General features: G+C 44.7%; 1 long non-coding RNA gene across 1 annotated transcript in view; it reads left to right on the top strand.

Moving 5' to 3' along the window:
• The first annotated feature begins 2,717 nt into the window (after window positions 1–2,717).
• Window positions 2,718–18,315, top strand: part of LOC112819850 (uncharacterized) — a 41,269-nt gene continuing 25,671 nt past the window's right edge. Inside the window, exon 1 of the long non-coding RNA XR_003206985.2 lies at window positions 2,718–2,850. This is a non-coding gene — a long non-coding RNA (uncharacterized lncRNA). The remainder of the gene's footprint in view (window positions 2,851–18,315) is intronic.

The raw sequence follows: 18,315 nt of genomic DNA, 5'->3' as shown, positions 1-18,315 counted from the left end.
GAGCTGACCCTCACGGATGCCGCAGTGAGGCATGTGACATCGGGAAACGCATGCTGGGTACCTACCATTTAGCGAAAGCTGTCAAAGCAAATGCCACGTATACAGCCTTTAAAATTGGGCACAAGGGGTCTAGGTAAGATATACCTTCAGACCTTCGCTAATTTAAATCTCTGATGGACATGTACGTGTTCAGCATCTTTAATCCACGTAGCTCTAGAAAAAGCAAACTAGGCCCTGCCTCGTGGAGATTATGTTGTAGTCTTGGAGACAGAGAAAGGACATGAGGAGTTTGAGTCACCTAGAAATAAAAATAATTTTAGCAATAAAAATATGTTCAGGAAGTACAATCCTAAGAGTTGATTGTTGTTATTCCCGTACAACAGTAAGAGTGATAATAGCAAAATCACCACCATAATAATAGTAATAATCAGGTTTTCTTTTAGTAAGCATTAAATGACGATGCCAGATCTTACTCCTTATTAAACTAGAATGTGCTGTGTAGAATCCTGCTAAAAGGAAGTGGCCAATATCCAGGACCTAGTACTATTTTTGTTAAAGAGATTTGTTCTTTAGTGGTATATGATATGGCTGCAGGAAACGGGAAGGTCTGGGGGATGGGGTCTTCATTAACTGAATTTTCTTGTTTTTGTGTCTGTGTGTGTGTGTGTGTGTGTGTGTGTGTGTGCCAAAGTCACTATTAATAATACAATGATGATTCGTTATCTTTCTAGGCCTTCAGATCACTGTTCCAAGTATTAATGATTATTCAATTCAAGTAAAAATAATATTTATTTCTATGAAGTTGGGGCCCAGGTGAGAAGCAGGTGAAAGAATTCATCTCTATGGATAAGGAGATTTAGGGCATTGGAAGGACGTAGGACATGTACTCACTCCAGATGATTTTGGGAGTGAGGGTTTTTTTTTTTTCTCTTATAATAAATCTCAGTCTTATCTAGACTTCTATTTAATACAATGTTTAGTTATGTGTCCTTTTTATGAGTTTGAGTGAATGAATATGTAGTTGTAGTTGTAGTTTCTCAATGAGGAAAAATCTTTAGAAATTCAATTAGAACTGGACAGGTTCATAATCTTCATGGAGATTTTAATATACTTCTCAGAAATGGAAAGACCAAGAAAGAAGAACCATATGGAGGATTTGGCCAATAGGAACACACGCAACCCCCATCTAACGAACATACACAGAATTTTGCAGTCAACAAACAGAGCATGTCTGTATTTCATGCTCACATGGAATATTTGCAAATATTGAGCAGATATTATGCCTAAAGTAGCTTCAACAAATACTGAAGAATCAATGTCATGGGAATAAACTTCTAACCACAATGCAATAAAACCCAAAACCAAAAGCAAAAAGATATATGGCAACAACATGCATTAATAAATATCAACAAAAGACACTTGTAAATAATTCGTCAAAGAAGAAATTATAATGAACATTACTAACTCCTTATAATGGATAATGAAGGGGTGCCTGGGTCACTCAGTCAGTTAAGTGTCTGCCTTCGGCTCAGGTCATGATCCCAGGGTCCTGGGATCGAGCCCCGCATCGGGCTCCCGGCTCCGCGGGAAGCCTGCCTCTCCCTCTCCCACTCCCCCTGCTTGTGTTCCCTCTGGCTGTGTCTCTCTCTGTCAAAGAAATAAATAAAATCTTTAAAAAAAATAATGGATAATGAAAATATTATCACGGAAATATGTGGACTATAGTTAAAGTGGCATGTAGAGGGAAATTTTCAGCCTTAAAGACAGATATTAGAAAATTGAAAGAGAGACGCCTGGGTGGCTCAGTCGGTTAAGCGTCTGCCTTTGGCTCAGGTCATGATCTCAGGGTCCTGGGATTAAGTCCCTCATTGGGCTCCCTACTCAGCGTGGAGCCTGCTTCTCCCTCTGCCTCTGCCTCTCCCCCCAACTCATGCTCACTCTCTCTCTCTGACAAATAAACAAATAAAATCTTGAAAAAAAAAGAAAAGAAAATTTAGTGAGATAATCTTTCAATTCAAAAGTTAGTGAAACAAAGCCTATTGCTTTATGCCTGAAACACACGTGGAATATATATAATTTTAAATTGACTCAATGGTAGGCAGTCCCACCTATAATAAGCTTACACAAAGAAAGGAGGGCTGAGTCCGAAGTAAAACTAGAATAGTTCTACAAGAAATCAGACCATGCTAATGTTTCAAACAACAACAACAAACCCCAAACAGCTCTCACAGCAGAGGGTGTATCAGTTGGCTATTGCTGCATCACAAATTACTTCAAAATTTAAAACTCAAGAAAAACACAAACATTTATTATCTTCCAGTGTCTGAGGGCCAGGAATCCAGGAGTGCCTTAGCCAGGTGATTCTGGCTCAGATTGGTCTCTCATGGGTTGCATGAAGCCATCAGCTGGGGCTATAACCATTTGAAGACTTGGCTAGAGCTATGGAATCTGCTTTCAAGCACAAGCACACAATTTATTGCTGGCAGTTATGTTCTTCACTGGGTGCTCCTCACTGGCTGTTAGATTCCTTGCCACATGGGCCTCTCCAAAGATGTGTTTACAACATGGCACCTTGCTTCCCCCAGAGAAAATAATTTCAGAGACAGAAAGCCAGTCCCCGAGATGGAAGCCATAGCCTTTTATGACCTAATCTCTGAAGTCACGTGCCTTCACTATCTGCTGTTGGTCACCAAGACCAACCCTGGTACAATGGGAGGTGGAGCTATGCGGGGCGTGAATACCAGGAGTGGGGAACATTAGGGGCCATCTTGGAGGCTACCTACCACAGAAAGAGTCTCAAAACAATGGAATTTATGCTTGGCTGCTAATCCTTACCACAGTGGAGAATAGGTGAGAAAAATCAATTCCAACTGGAGAAAATCATTAGACTTACGTTGGGGATTCAGATGATCTTGAAATTCAAGGCAGGATGGTGGTCTCCGGGTTGGATTTCTTGGCATTTTGATCGGGACTTAGGTGAATTCTCTTGTTTTGCTTTCATTATGAACCTTTAAAAATATGTATTTTCCCCCCAAATAATTTTAGCTCACCAAGCCCCTTAACACATTTTGCCAATCCACTCTCCCCATCATTTTAAAGTTGATGTCTCCTTGGAAAGAAATTTGATTTAAATGTTTTTGATTCCTTTACATGAAAGTATAGAAACTCAAGTTAGCAAGAACTTTTTGATGGCCAACAAATCCTCCGATTTCATGTGAAAGTTGCAAGGCTTATTTTTCCTCAAAAATATGAAATCATGCTCTGCCAAAGAGTCAATAAAATACCGACCCAATGAGGGTTAAGTTTAACCACCCACAAATCAAAACATCTTGCAAACTTTAGGCCAAACAATTTTTTGCTGTTTGTTTTAAAATATCGAATTGACCATCCCACCCTCTCCTCCATGTAACTGAATTGTAAAATCATCTTCTGTCTTGTGCACATGTAGGCATGGACAAAAGGAAAGTGCTGAATTAAGATAAATCAGTTTCTTTAAATACTTCTCAGAGATATGAGCTCTTTGTCTCCAGTTTCTTCTTATTTCAGTCCCTGCTACCCTGGTACTAGTGTTATTTTACTGAGACACGGAGCCAATCTCGTTCATCCCCCCCGCCCCCAGTGGCTTTGTATTGTAACTTTCACCGCCTTCTCGTGGTCTTCAGGTAGATCCTGCCATGCCGTTCATGATCCTCTCTCCAGGGTCCACCTTTTTTCCTAACATCCTCTTTCTCTGTCTCACCCAGGCTGGTTTAACTGCAGTCCGACAAGACAGCTTGCCATTTCCTGAATGTGTCCTGCGTTTTCAGACCCAAAGTCTGTGTATAGGCTGTTCCCTCTGCTCACAATGCTTTTCCCTCACTCACTCCCTTGGAACAATCCCATTTCCTCTGCAAGGCACATTTCAAAAGTCATCTTTATTTCCCCCCTCTGGGGGGTGTTCTCTGGCACACCTCCTCCCTTTACACCCAGCAACTCCTCCAATTTGATGAGAAATTGTTCCAATCTTTTGGTCTCAAGGGGAAGTAAGAGAGTTGCTTATAGAATCCTCCATATTCTACAAAATCTTGTGTACACTGGCATTGTAACACTTTCTTAATTGCACTTCAAACTGTCTAGAGTATTAACTAAGGTAGTGCTAACTGCTCAACAGGTATACCCCATTCTCAGTGGCTTAACACGATAGAAACTTATTTCTCACTCCTATTAATTCCAATCAGCAGCCAGGGCTGGAAAGACAATTTGCTCCATGCAGTCATGTAAGGACCCAGCTGACAGAAGCCCTGCCTTCTGCAACCAATGGCTTCCAGGACCATCCTGGGTATAGACAGCCAGTCAGCAGACAGAGAACTGGTTGTGGTAGAGAAGCAGGTAGGAGATGTTATGGAGAAGGCTTTGAGGTGGCACAAATCTCTTCCATTCAAATTCCATGGGCAGAACTTGGTCACATGGCCTCATCCGGCTGCAAGGGAGAATGAGAACTATAGTCTGCTATGTGCCCAGGAGGCAAACAAAGCAGGTGTAGTGAACAGGTAACCAGTCTCCTTGGTCATTGTCCTCAGTTAATTCTGAATATCTAGAAGGCAGGGGCTGGGTATTCCCTACTGTTGCAGCTTTAACACCTAGCTCAGTGCTTAGCATGTATTTAGACACTTCATAGATATTTGTCAAATATGCAGATGAATGGATGCAACTGTCATTGCTGAAATTACTAGAAAATTTCCTCGCTCCTCCACTCTACCTCTGTGGGGATAGAAATAGTCTTAGGTTCTATCTGTGCAGCTCAAACAAAATGGAGAATTGAATCATTTACCTAGATCATCCAGTCAAAAAGTCCTTCTGACTGTAATAACTGGTTCAAGAGATTTGCCCACCTTCCCCCTAAATAATATGATAATTTGAATTATAGCTTTGATGTCCACTTTCCTTTCATTTGTTTGGGCAGAGTCTTAATAGCAAACATGCCTTTTCCTTATTGAGCAAAATTATTTTTCAACATTTGTCTTGGACAAAGCAACACAATATTCCCTATCCACAAGCAACATGGTAACCGAAGCTCCCATGCCTAAGCTTCCTTGGATTTTCCAATGGCAACTACTTCTGGAGCTTGGTTTTCTTATATAAAAGTAGGAATGGGAGGTAGAAATGGGCAAGAGGTGAGGATAAAATGGGATTGCTTCACTCAACTTTCATTGGTTCAAATGCTAATCTCATCTAAAAAATACCTTCACAACAACATCTCAGTTGGTGTTCGACCAGTTGGTGTTTGACCATGGCATAGCCAAGTGGACACATAAAGTTAACCGTCATGGATCCCCTGTCCTTATGCCCAAACACTCAGCTCCGTGACTCCTCTGCCCGGACACTTTCCCAGTCCCCAGCTGGGCTTGGGGTCTCCTTTGATTTCCCCCAACAAAGCACATGCCAGCAAGTATTTTTGTTGTCTATTTATTCATCTGCTTCTCCCACTAGACTGTGAGCTCCTCAACAGCAAGAATTTCCAATAAATGCCAATTAAAAAGAAACAAAATAGGAATGTCCTGGAAATACATGCAGCATCAGGTATAAAGTTTTGGGATTAAAAAAAAAAGAAAGAAAAAAGAAGGGGCGCCTGGGTGGCTCAGTCGTTAAGCGTCTGCCTTCGGCTCAGGTCATGATCCCAGGGTCCTGGGATCCAGCCCCACATCGGGCTCCCTGCTCAGCGGGAAGCCTGCTTTTCCCTCTCGCATTCCCCCTGCTTGTGTTCCCTCTCTCACTGTCTCTCTCTGTCAAAGAAATAAATAAAATCTTAAAAAAAAAAAAAGAATAAAGAAAGTCCTCCCAAAGTCAGAAAATGAGACCAATTTTATTTCCAAAAGAACCCATCACACAGGCTCTTCTTCCAATGTGCCAGTGTCACTCTTGCCATTGAGGGGTGGAGTCTATGTTCCCTCCCCGTGAAACTCTGTAGGCTTTTGTGACTCTCTCAAAATATGGGGTATGAATGATGTGGCTTTCAAGGCTAGGTATAAAAATGCAGTGCACTTTTGCCTTGTTTTGTGGCGCTTGCTCTTGGAACCTAGCTGCCTTCATGCGAGGAAGTTAGGTGGTCACATAGGCCGGCACCAAACAACTGGACAGAGGAGGGACTAATGAAGTCTTCAGATGATCCCAGCCCCCAGTCTCCAAGTCACTGTGGCCCCTGCTGACACCAGGAGGAACAGAAAAGAGCAGACTCCATTGAGCACTGCCCAAAATGCAGATTGCGAGCACATAAATGACACTTGCTGTCACATATTATTAAGGTTGGGGTAGTTTTGTTACCCAACAATAGGTAAGTGGAACAGAAGGGTCAAAGGGCAAAACTGTAAGGAAGGCAGGAATGCAGGGGGATTCAACAGATGGATGGCCGATCTTGGAAAAAAAATCCCCAGGCTGGACCTCACCTTTCTTTGTAGCCTGGCTTGTTCGATTGCTGCATTCACTGTAACCTTTGTGTCTTTCTTTTATGCCATTAAAGTCTGTTTATTTGCTTTGTAAAAATATGTTTTCATGTTACCTTGAATAGAATCTTGTTTTAATCTAATGGTCCATTAATTTAAAATAAATCCATGGGTGATGATTTCTTTAACCAGAATAGCCACATCTTTCCTCAAGGCGCAACAAATGATAGACAGATAGACAGACACATAAGACAGACTGACAGACAGACTTACATAGAGGTAGAGAGAGCTATACTTCTAAGGGTACTTCACAATATTTGGGAGGATAAAGTTTTAAAGTTGAGGATAGCTTGATCGAGCATCCATTTCCTATATGGCAAGCATCAAAGAGAAGGCTTTATGGGCACCTACTCGTTTATGTCGTCCCCAATATCTTTGCAAGCTGTATACAACTAGATCCCCTTTTACAGATGAGGAAACTGTGGGCCATATTGCCCAGGTGCCACGTCTCAATGGTTAAGCTGGGTGACCCCAGGCGGTGTGATTCCAGACCCATCCTCTTTAACCACTGTCCTCACTACCTCCATCAGAGGCGCTCGCTGTCTGAACATTACCTGGAGCAGACGAGATGTTCAACCAATGCCCCCGACCCTTTCTTTTATAATAACGTCAATCCAGCTCCGACGGACCAAGTCGCAGCAAGCCTGCACGTGATTATCTTCATTTTCTATCCACAGCAGAATTTACACACAGTAGGTACACGCAAGTGTGCGTCAATCTATGCTTCTAGCGAGAGGGCCTTTTGCATTCAAGGACTCCAAGCAAACGTGGAGGCGGGGAGGTCAGTAGGTAGGGAGCCCAGGGTGTCAGAGAAGGGCTTCCTTCATTGATGGTTTTTTGAGAGCTGGCACATCTTGGACACATTAAGAAGTAGCATGAAAACAAATGGCACCCTCACTCAGTCCTCACTTGTGGGGGAGGAGGGGATATGAGGGAAGAACCTTCCCTTTTAAATAGAAAGAGAAATGGCTGAATGAAAGTGCGTGGTGGGCCCCTGAGAAGGGTGCCCCTTCCTGCAGGCTGGAAGGCATTTTTCACCAAGCTCTGGGACAGATGAGGGCCAGCGCTAATGTCAATCCTCCGCCGGCCCCCGGCCCCCTAGTAAAGGCGATATGAAACAGAGGCCTTCAGAGGACCACGCTGAAGCGTATTGCGTGTTCCGGCAACTGTTATAAAGCAGGCCAAAGCCACGTCAGGTCCAATTAGCATCAACGAGGAACATCTGTATTTCGGCACCCACGTTGCTGAATGCAAACATTTCGTAATTACAGCCTCTTGCGCACACGGTGTGTTATGAGATGTGGTGTCCCAGTGTGAATCACAGGCACATTTTTCAGAGTCGTCAGCAGTCTTGGTCTGGCCGGGATGCCGCTTACTGACTGCCCGTAAGAGTGTCTCTCTAAAATATTGAATTAAGCACAGTCCAGCTTTTTCTTCTTATCTGTGAAATCTTGCGGTTGGGGCTTGACTGTTTTTATAAAATGAAATATATAAAATGTATAAAATGCAAATAAAGTTGAGGTTAGAGTGGTGTGTTTTCTCTCTTTCTCTCTCTCTCATTTTTTTCTCTTTTTTTTTTGAGAAAGGCATCTGGTTTTTTTCCCCCCACTTTTCCCTTCGGTGTTTTAAGCTGAAATGTAAAGGTTCAGTTGTCAAGTGCAGTCTGAAAGGCTCCAATTCCAACTGGTTTTTCACCTCATCGAGAAGCGAGTCTGGTTATAAGGACCCAACTGGTCTGGGATATTTTCTCATGCACAGTTTTCCCTGGGCAGAGCGATTGATATTGGCTCTGCAGTCAAGGGAAATCCAATAGCCCTAGGTTCAGAGTTGAAGATACTTTAGAATTCTTATGGTGCAATTCAATGAGGCCTCACAGAAATAGAAGCTGTGGACAGGGGCAATGAGGGCATTGTGACTCTGTTGATAAACTGGCAACAGTCTGGACAGACGTTTCGGCCATAAGCCGCCATGCCCAAGGAATTTGAAACTCTCCACATGGCCACTTTGTGGTGACACCTTGGCCTAGTTTGGGTCCTTGTCTCCTGACCCCATTTCCTGCTACAGGCCCCATTTAGTCAGCAGACAGGACCCCAGTGGCTGCCCGCCCCCCCGAGACTGACCGCCCCCACACGTGTAATTTCTCTCCATCTTTAAGAATCCACCCCCGGCACAGCTAAGGGCTCCTTCTCCATGTCTACCCTTGCCTACCCTCGCAGGAAACAGGACAGGGCTGACATCAGAACGGAGTAGCTAGCTGCTGGGATAGCTGAGTTTTTGGGCCAGCCAGCAATTTCTTATTTATTTACTTATTAATTATTATTATTTTTTAAACTGACATTTAGTTTTATTGTGCCAAAGACATTGCAGATGGCAGATCTTGTCAACACCTATTTTAACCAAGTATATTCCTATACAGAACAATTTCAATTAACCAACCCTCCCATGTCCTTTAGCTGGTTGTATGTGACAGAAACCCAAGTCGAATGAATTAAACAAAACAGGACTTTATGGGCTCATAGACTCTAAGGAGTGATTGGAAGACCAAGTTTTAGTAAGGACAGGGGCAGAGAGCCTGCCAGGGAAGACTCCTTTTCTCTCTCATCTCTGTTTCTCTCCGTGGGGTTAGCCTCCTTCTCACTTCCTACAAATTGGCTCTCCTATTTTTTTTTTTTTAATTTCCAGGCCAGCCAAGAGAGCGTAGACCAATTTTTCCCTGCTTCCCCCTACTAAATACAACCATAAACCTGGGAAATGGCCCAAAAGACAACACTAATGGCAAATTCCTCCTTAGCTGGGCCATGGTGCCTGAATATTTGGTCAACCATTATTCTAGATGTTTCTGTGAAGTTGTTTTTTGGATGAGATTAACTTTTAAATCGGTGAACTTTAAAGCAGATTGCTCTCCAGAATGTGTGGGCCTCATGCAATCAGTTAAAGACCTTAACAGAACAAAGATTGACCTCTCCTGCTCGAGAAGGAATTCTGCCAGCAGGTCGCCTTTGACCTGCAACTGCATCTCTTCCCTGAGCCTTCAGCCTGCCAGGCTACTGCATCAGTCTTTGGACTTGACAAGCTTCCACAATCACGGGAGCCAATCCCTTAACAAAATCAAACTCGCTCTCTCATGTATACATATTCTGGAGGGGCCAGAACTCAGAGGCAAGCATGTCTGGTCAAGAGTTAAGCAACGGCCCCTTCCACTAAGTGTCTTTCTCGTCCTTTCTCCCCTTCTCCCTGGGATGAAACCCAAACCACACCTACAGCGGGTCAGACCCACACAAGTGTCTCTGCCGAACACGGGGCCCCAGGGGAGCCATCAAAGCCAGATTTCAGGGAGGAATGTTGGACCCCATGAGAGGATTCTCGACGAGGAGGAGGGAGCCTAGCATGAGAAACAAGACCACACACAGGGCCTGAGGGGCAGAGGGTCTAAGTTGCCCTGGCTGGTGAGTGGTAACCAGTAACTGAACTGGCCCGAGGCAAGGACCCGGGCTGAGTGTGGGAATGAAGAAGGGTCATCCTAAACTCCATAACACTTGAGACTCCAGAGGGCTGCAGACCTGGGTGCCACTGTGAGGCTCTGAAGAATCAGTGGCCAGAGGAGGTGACTGGAACCACCACCCCAACAGGGCAGAGGCCTGTGCAGATTGGCAGGGAGCAGGTGAAGCAGCCCTCCTCATACCAGCAGTCTGTGGAAAACAGAAGCAGCACACATCTGCCAGGGTAAGAATTTCCCTTTGGAGACCTGTATCAGGCACTTGCCAAAATGAAGGGGGCTCCTTTCTCAGGCTTTGCCTACTTTGGGTTCTTAGGATATAAGTATTGAGGAAGAAGTTTCAAAACCTGGAGAGACTCAGAAAATGGTCAACTAGTTACTCTAGTGTCCCTTTATTTTATGTTCCATATGGCCTTGCACAATACACAGCTATTTTCCCCCACAAGTTTTAGGTAGGGCCACCAAATCATCTGTCCTCCAAGCCTATAATTCAGGGAGCAGAGCAGGCAATATTAATTATTACACTGGGATGGCAGGTGTAAAATGAGACTGTGCTGGGCAAATGGGATATTTAGGCACTCTAATTTTATTCCTCTGCTTTTGCGATTTCTTCTTTTTTATATTTCTGAACTTATCTGAGCCCCAACTACTTGGCGGGGGGAGAGTTGAACATGAGGGTGACTCCCACAGTCAGGAGTTTGCTTCAGAACAGGGAGGTATTCTGAACCTTCTTGTAGGCTCTCCTGGGACAGGCATGATTGGGAGTGAAGACTCGGCATCTTTGGGCCGTTACCGAATCTCAGGCAGGCTTAGCAGGCACTGTCTCTACACGGTAGCAGCTGCCATAGCACTGATGAGCTGTGACATCCCAGCCTGGAGGACCACTCTGTTGTCCTTTTTGTCAAATCCAATCCAAGAGTCTTAGGTCTTACCTTCTAGCTCAGGGTTCTTAAAATGAAGTGTTTGAGTCATCTAGGGAGCTTACCACATGCCTATTTCCAGGCACCTCCCACAGAGGGTCTGGAGGTGGGCCTAGGGTATCACTGAGCACTTTAGCAAGGAAGTGACATATCTTTCCAAGACACTGTTTATTTATCTATTTATTTGAGATCGAGAGAAAGAGTGAACTAGTGGGGGGAAGGGGCAGAGGGAGAGAGAGAATCTCAAGGAGACTCCCCACTGAGTGCAGAGCCTGACGCGGAGCTCGATCCCACGACCCATGAGATCATGACCTGAGCCAAAATCATGAGTCGATGCTTAACCGACTGAGCCACCCAGGTGCCCCACCAGGACTATTTAGATCTATTCCATGTAAATCATTCAAGGGCAGGGGCTGATGATATCTTCTCCACCTCTGAAAATCAAGACCCCTGGCACACTGCAGGTCCTCAGTAGACATTGGTTCAGTGACTGAATGGTCATCGGGTCAACGGTATGGGCTGTAGACTGGAGATGGTAAGACTGGAGATAGGTTTGAGGAGACTGTAGTCCAGTGAGTGAGGACATGGTCCAAACTGGGACCTCTGCAGCAGAGGGGCCAAGGACAGAGGACTCTGCTGCCCAATTCCCAAGAAGAGAAAGAGAGAGAATCGGCGATCAGTGCTGAGCAAGGTCAGTGGCCTTACTAATAACCAGTGGGTTTCAACCAGAGCTTCCCAGTGCCAGTGCCCTTAAGGTGGGGAACTTTCATGCAGACTCTACTCTTAAATCAGAGATACCTGATGCCTCTGGATCTGGTCTAGGGCTCCCACATCAGGCAAATGATAGGATTATTAAATGAAAAGCAGGGCCTGGAGCTGGGATGCAGGAAGACATGGGAGGGGAGACATAAGAAGGGGTAGGATGAGAGTTTACCATGGGAGACAGACTCCAAAAGAGTTCATCATTAGAGGTTGTAGCTGTAATGCAAAGAAGGTGCATTTTAGAATTAAACAGCCTGGAAACCCAGCTACCAGCTCTGTTGGTCTGTGGCAAGTCACAAAATGTCAGAATAATTTTCTCAGATATTTTACTTATAGGTAAATGATACATATAACATAGCCCGATGTAGAGGAGGTGACAAATTAAAGTTTCCTATTTTGATTGTCAAGTATTTCAAGCATATATTATAGTATAGGCAATATATGGTAAACTCCCATTAGCCACCGCCTAGCATTGTCAAAACCAATGCTTTACCTTATTTGTTTCTTTTAGAGAAACAAATGTTCTTTTAGAGAAAACCATTTCAGATATGATTGGCTCTCCCTGCATACCCCTCCCTGACTGGATTCCCACCTTTGTCAAAGGTGGCTGTGCTGCTTATCATTTCTGGATTATTTCTAAACTATTACTATTATGAAAATTGTCAAGATGACCATTTCCCCCCATATCTCTTGGCAAATGTGCTGCAAAGGAGAGGTTTTATTGCTTCACGTCAACAATGGATTTTGCCAGGCTTCTTAATCTGTGCCGGTCTGATGGGTATCATTTGTAGTTCTAAGGAAAGATAAACAGTAACAAGATCTGCACCTCTGGATTTTCCTGGACTGTTCTAATTCAAATATAAGGGCCTACTGTGTCTATAAGTAACAATCACACTGTTGGAAAAGGTAGTGAATGTTTAGATCAAGAGCTATGACTATAGTAAATGGAGAGCGTGTAAACCCAGGGGTAGCCTGGGCCGGAGGGGACATTGAAGGAACGACATTATCTCTTCCAAACTTGATCTTATTTTTACATATGCTCTTAAGAATCCTTATCATTCTGATTCTTGCATCCTAGGTATTTGTTTTTCCTGAGACTGATCACTGGGGAAAAGATAAATTAAAAAAAATTTCAAAGGCATTAAGCAATTCACAAATAGGGGCTTGATAGAGATGATTAAGACATCATCTTTGTCTTTGAAGAGTCCAGGGCCTGGAGGAGGGGATACAGGCAGGGTGAGGGGTGCAGGGTGCAGGGGAGAGCAGAGGAGGGGAGGTTAGTGGGGTGCTGCTCCACCTGATGGTGAACCTCCCAGAGTGGGGAACAGTGTCTTGTGCAAAACTCTATTCTGAGATGAGGCACCTGTTCGGTCAGGGGCCACCCAGGTGACAGGATGGACATGGAGAATGTGGAACCCGGGTATGCAGACTCCACTGAAAGGTGACTGTACCTGACCAGGGACCCAAAAGGAAGTGGGGCCAGAATCTATGTTTGGTGGTGGCAGTGGTCGTGGCATGGGAATTAAGGTTTAAACTTCCTCTTTGAAGATGTTAACTCATTCCATTTTTAAAGTATACACAAACAATGAATCATGGAACACTACATCAAAAACTAGTGAAGTACTGTATGGTGACTAACATAACATAACTAAAAAAATAAATAAAAAAATAAAGTAAACCCATCTAGATGCTGCCTCTGTCCACTCGAATTCTCTAACAACTGCCGTCTATTGAACGTGTACTGGGGCAGGGGTGCTGCTAACCTCTTCCTGTATTACCTCACTGCACCTTCGGACCTAGCTCTGAAGAATGTACCTGTGTTGCTCCTGTTTACAGATGAGGGACAGGGAGCTGGTCTGAGTCACAGAGCTGCTGAGCGGCAGGGAAGACTAAGGCCAGTTCTGTTTGTCTCTACAGTCTGGGCAACTTGGTTTTCCCTATAACCGCGTGAATGAGAGAAGAGAAGTCTTCTCATACGTGTGACATAAATTGGGTCTTGTTGAAGGACTAGGGGTTGGCCAGATGGAGAAAGGTGGGGTCCAAGGGAGTACTTGCGACAGACAGTGCACATATCTCAGGTCATTACAGGCACAGGATGGAGAAGATGCTGTGACATCGCAACGTAAACCACTGCTGAGTCAGTGTCTGAGGAATTAGAATGAGTGACTGCAGTGGCCCCGCCTTTCAGATGGTCCCTAAACAGGGCGCAGTGCGGTGGGGGAGAAGCACCCCACGAGGGTCCTGTGCAGGGCTCACAGGAGACGCTCCCTGGGGCTCCCTGACACAACTCGGGGAGGTATGGAGGGGCACAAGAGGGTTGGCAGCTGTAGGCACAAACCAGCCATATTTGAGTTAGTGTGACCGCCTTTGTATAGGCTGATGTGGAAACTTGCAGATATATTTGCCTTTATATCACTGATCATAAATATTTCAAAATGCAGAGCTTGTCCCATGGCCGGTGCTCAGGAGCTATCCTTGCAAGAAAGACATGACTGTTTATGAGATGCAGGCCAGGAGTTCCAGAAATGGTACTGCAAGAGAATTCCCATTTGGAGCAGCTCTTTTCTGGGTGTTGTCTCACTTCCTGGAACTTTCCTCTTGGGTTTCAAGGATGACTAGTTCTATCACAGAAAGTCTGGAATCGGTTCAATCAGGACTTCCAGTGTCAGGGTTGACTGATTTTCACCGTATTTGAAAATCATCATTGCCTAGCACAGTCATGAGCTTGATTTCTGGGCTCAGGGAATTTTACCGCCCTGATGCAAATAGCAGCATCGAACTCCGAGAATGCAGGGCATGTCACTCCCACAGCTTCTCAGCCTCCGACAGGATGTACTGCTATAAACAGAGAAGCCTCTCCTGAGGCTGGAGATCCAAGCATCATCAAGAAGAAGAAGAGGGTCCTGGAGGCCCCCTGCAAGTCCACACTTTATTGCTTATGTCATGAAGAAGGCAGAATCAGAGCCCTTTCCTTCCAGACCTGTCACAGCCTCCCAGCTTTCAGGAGGGCTGGGCTCCAGGGGAACAATGGCTTGGAGACATCCCAGTCATGAGCTCAGACAGGAAAGCAACATCTCATGTCAGAATCGGTCTAATGTGAGCTCGGCCTATTTGGCATTGCAGCCCCTGTGCTTTATCAGTGCAAGCCTTCACCACAGGCACAGAACACTCCAGGCTCAGGGACTTTGCAAACCTGTGACGGATTTTTGCTCTGCTCAGAGACCATTAACTTACATATTATTCCTTCCTTTTGTGCAAGTGCTCCTCAGCCGGGTCCTTATGGAGATTTGGGATGATCCAGGTGCAGAGTAAATGACTGGTGTTAAAACAAACATGTGTTGAATGGTAGTAAGGGGGACGGTGGTTGAGAGGAGAGGATGATGGCCTAGATATTCCACGTGTGGGTGTACACCCAAGAGGACTGAAAGCAGGGACTCGGACAGATATTTGCACACCCATGTGCGTAGCAGCATTATTCACAACAGCCAAAAGGTGGAAACAGCCCAAATGCCCATCAGAGGATGAATAGATAAGCGAAAAGTGCTATCTCCATACAATGGAATACTACTCAGTCGCTAAAAGGAAGGAAATTCTGATTCATGCTGCAACACAGAAGAACCTTGAGGACATGATGCTGAGTGAAACTAGCCAGACACAAAAGGACCCATAGTGGGCGATTCTACTATGCGGTACCTAGAGTTGCCAAATTCATAGAGACAGAAAGGAGAATGGAAGTTACCAGGGGCTAGGGAAATGGGCGAAGGAGGAGATGATGTTTCATGATTACGGAGATTCAGTGTGGGAAGATGAGAAAGTTCTGGAGATGGATGGTGGTGATGGTCACACAACAGTGTGGACTCATTTAACACCATTGACCTGGACACTCAAAAATGGCTAAAACGGCAAAGTTTGTGTTACGTATATTTTACCACAATAAAAAAGAGAGAGAGAAGGGTGGTTGAGGAATGAAGGGGAACCAGGGTCAGAGCAGGATTCATGCCTGGCTGCCCTGTGCAATCACCGGCGCATTTGAATCATCTTGATGCCCAGGCTACACCCAAGACCAGTTGCATCAGCATCTGGGTCTTCTCAAGCACTGATTCCAAAGGACAGCCAGGTTGAGAACCACTGTTCTAGAACCTTGCTACCCAAAATATAGCCAGCAGAGAAGCGCTGGGATAAAACTCCCACTGACTGAGCCCCTTAGCTCCTTAGCCCATTTGAAGCAGACAGCAGGCTGTCTGCAAATGCACATCCTGGGTCCCCACCCCAGGACAGTCTCATTTATACCTGTCCCAGTAGCATTATTAGTTGAGCCCCTTTTCACTCTCAAAGATGTCCCAAATTAAATGATAAATTATCTGACTACCTGCCTGTAAGGCAAAAACTATCACTCTGCACACTCAGTGGGATGAAGATAAACTTGAAGAGATTCGGAAACTTATCCAAGGTCACACAGCCATTAAGAGGTAAAAATGGGACTTGATCTGGACGTCTCAATTACCAAAGCCCCTGTTCGGGCATCAGAGTGATTACATTTTTTCTTAGAGAATTTAAAAATGAAATTTCTCTCTTGTTTCTTTTAAAGATAGGGAAATGGGAGAGATTGGGAATAAAACACCCATTTGTTTGTACTGTGTTTATTGAGCACCTATTATGTTCCAGGTGCTTCTCTAAGCACTGGTGATACTACAGTGATAAAATGATGCTTATGCTCATCAAGTATGAAACCAACGCAGAGCAGAATCACCCATCCATCATGAGCAGGGCTGTGGGGAAAACAGGGCACTCTGACCGAGAAAAATGGATAAAGGTGAGGGCAGTGGTCAGTGAAAATTCTCTGGAGAGCTGACATTTAACACAGGACCTGAAGGAAAAGAAAGAGGGCAGTTAGGCAATCTCTCCTTATCAGCAGCTTGTTTTGCCTTAACAATAGAACTCATTTTCTGGTTGCTAAGCCAATTTCTTTGGAAAATGTGGCTCATGTTTCATAGACAATCCTGGTACAAAGCCCAACTCCAAATTTATACCGAGATTCCTTTCGAGATGTCCGGGGCCAAGAGATGAGATGCAAGTGTACCCTGCTTGGGTCTGGAGCTTGGCTGGGAACTGCTTTATCAGTCCCTGACACTACCTGCCCACAGAAGGAGGATTTCTATGTCAAATGAGAGGCATTATTTTTTTAATTTTATATTGAAGTATAAACTACATGCAGAAATATGTTTCTCAATGAATTGTCACAAAGTAAACATGTACCACCATCTGGATCAAGAAAGAAATGTTTCTATCCCTCTAGACACCCCCACACCCATCCCCATCTCAAACACCTCCCTTTTCCCCCAGATAACCACTGACTTCTGACACCATACGTTTGTCGTGCAATTGGCCTATTTTTAAAGCTTTGTATCTTACACCTGACTGCCACGTAGTAAAGCTGCCTACTTAGGTTCTCACTGACAATGCACGAATCACCTCTTTCCCCAAATACCACAAACCAGGCCATCATCATCCTTCTTTTATTTTGACCAATCTGATTGATGAAAATGAGTTCTCATGATTCTTTTGGTTTGTGTTCGTCTAATGATGAATGAGATGCAATAGTGCATAGCATGTTTAATGGCCATTTGAATTTCTTGTGAGAATTGCCTGTTCATGTCCTTTGCCTAACTTTCCTTGGGAGTGTCTTAATCATTTAGAAGTATCCTGTCTGTAGCAAGCATACTAATCCTTTGTTGACTTATACATGGCAAATATTTTCCCCAGTGTGTCATGTGCTTTGTAGGTACCTTTATATGGTGCTTTGGCTATTTGTCTCCTCCCATCTACCCTCACTCCCCTGGTCAACTCGTCAGGTCTCATGGGTTTCAATACCGTTTGTAACAGCTATGGACTGAATTGTGTCCCCCCAAAACTTACATGTTGAAGCTCTAACCCCCTATGTGACTGTATTGGGGGATGGGGGCTTTAGGAGGTAATCAGGATTAAATGAGGTCGTGAAGGTAGGGCCCTAATCCAATAGGACTCTGGTCCTATAAGAAGAAGAAGATCTCTCTCTATCTCTCTGTCTCTGTCTCTCTCTCTCTCCCCCCCACCTGAGAACACAGCAAGAAAGTTGTCCTCTACTAAGCAGGAAGATAGGTCTCACCAGAAACCAATCATGCTGGTTCTCTGATCTCAGACTTCTAGCCTCCAGAACAAATAAATGTCTGTTAAGCCACCGAGTCTGTGATACTTTGTTATGGCTGAGCTGCTAGACACTGAGCCTGCCCCAATCTCTGTTTCCAGGCCAGACCTTTCTCGTGAACTTCACACGCTTCCATCTAGCTGCCGTTGGACTCCTGGATTGTGTCTAAGGCACACTCCAAACTCAACCTGTCCAAAATGGGATCCTGATCTTCACCCTATGTACCTGCTCTATTTACAGCCTTATCCATTTTCCCAGGGGCTCCAGTTGCTCAGGCAAACATAGCTGGAAGGAATCCTTTTTTTTTTTTTTTAAGATTTTATTTATTTATTTGACAGAGAGAGACAGTGAGAGCAGGAACACAAGCAGGGGGAGTGGGAGAGGGAGAAGCAGGCTTCCCGCTGAGTAGGGAGCCCGATGTGGGACTCGATCCCAGGATCCCGGGATCATGACCTGAGCCGAAGGCAGACGCTT

The sequence above is a fragment of the Callorhinus ursinus genome, unplaced genomic scaffold (assembly GCF_003265705.2).
Source record: "Callorhinus ursinus isolate GAN/ISIS: 27379988/994484 unplaced genomic scaffold, GSC_fseal_2.0 scaffold3, whole genome shotgun sequence".
NCBI lineage: Eukaryota > Metazoa > Chordata > Mammalia > Carnivora > Otariidae > Callorhinus > Callorhinus ursinus.
This window is presented reverse-complemented; position numbering and strand designations above follow the sequence as displayed.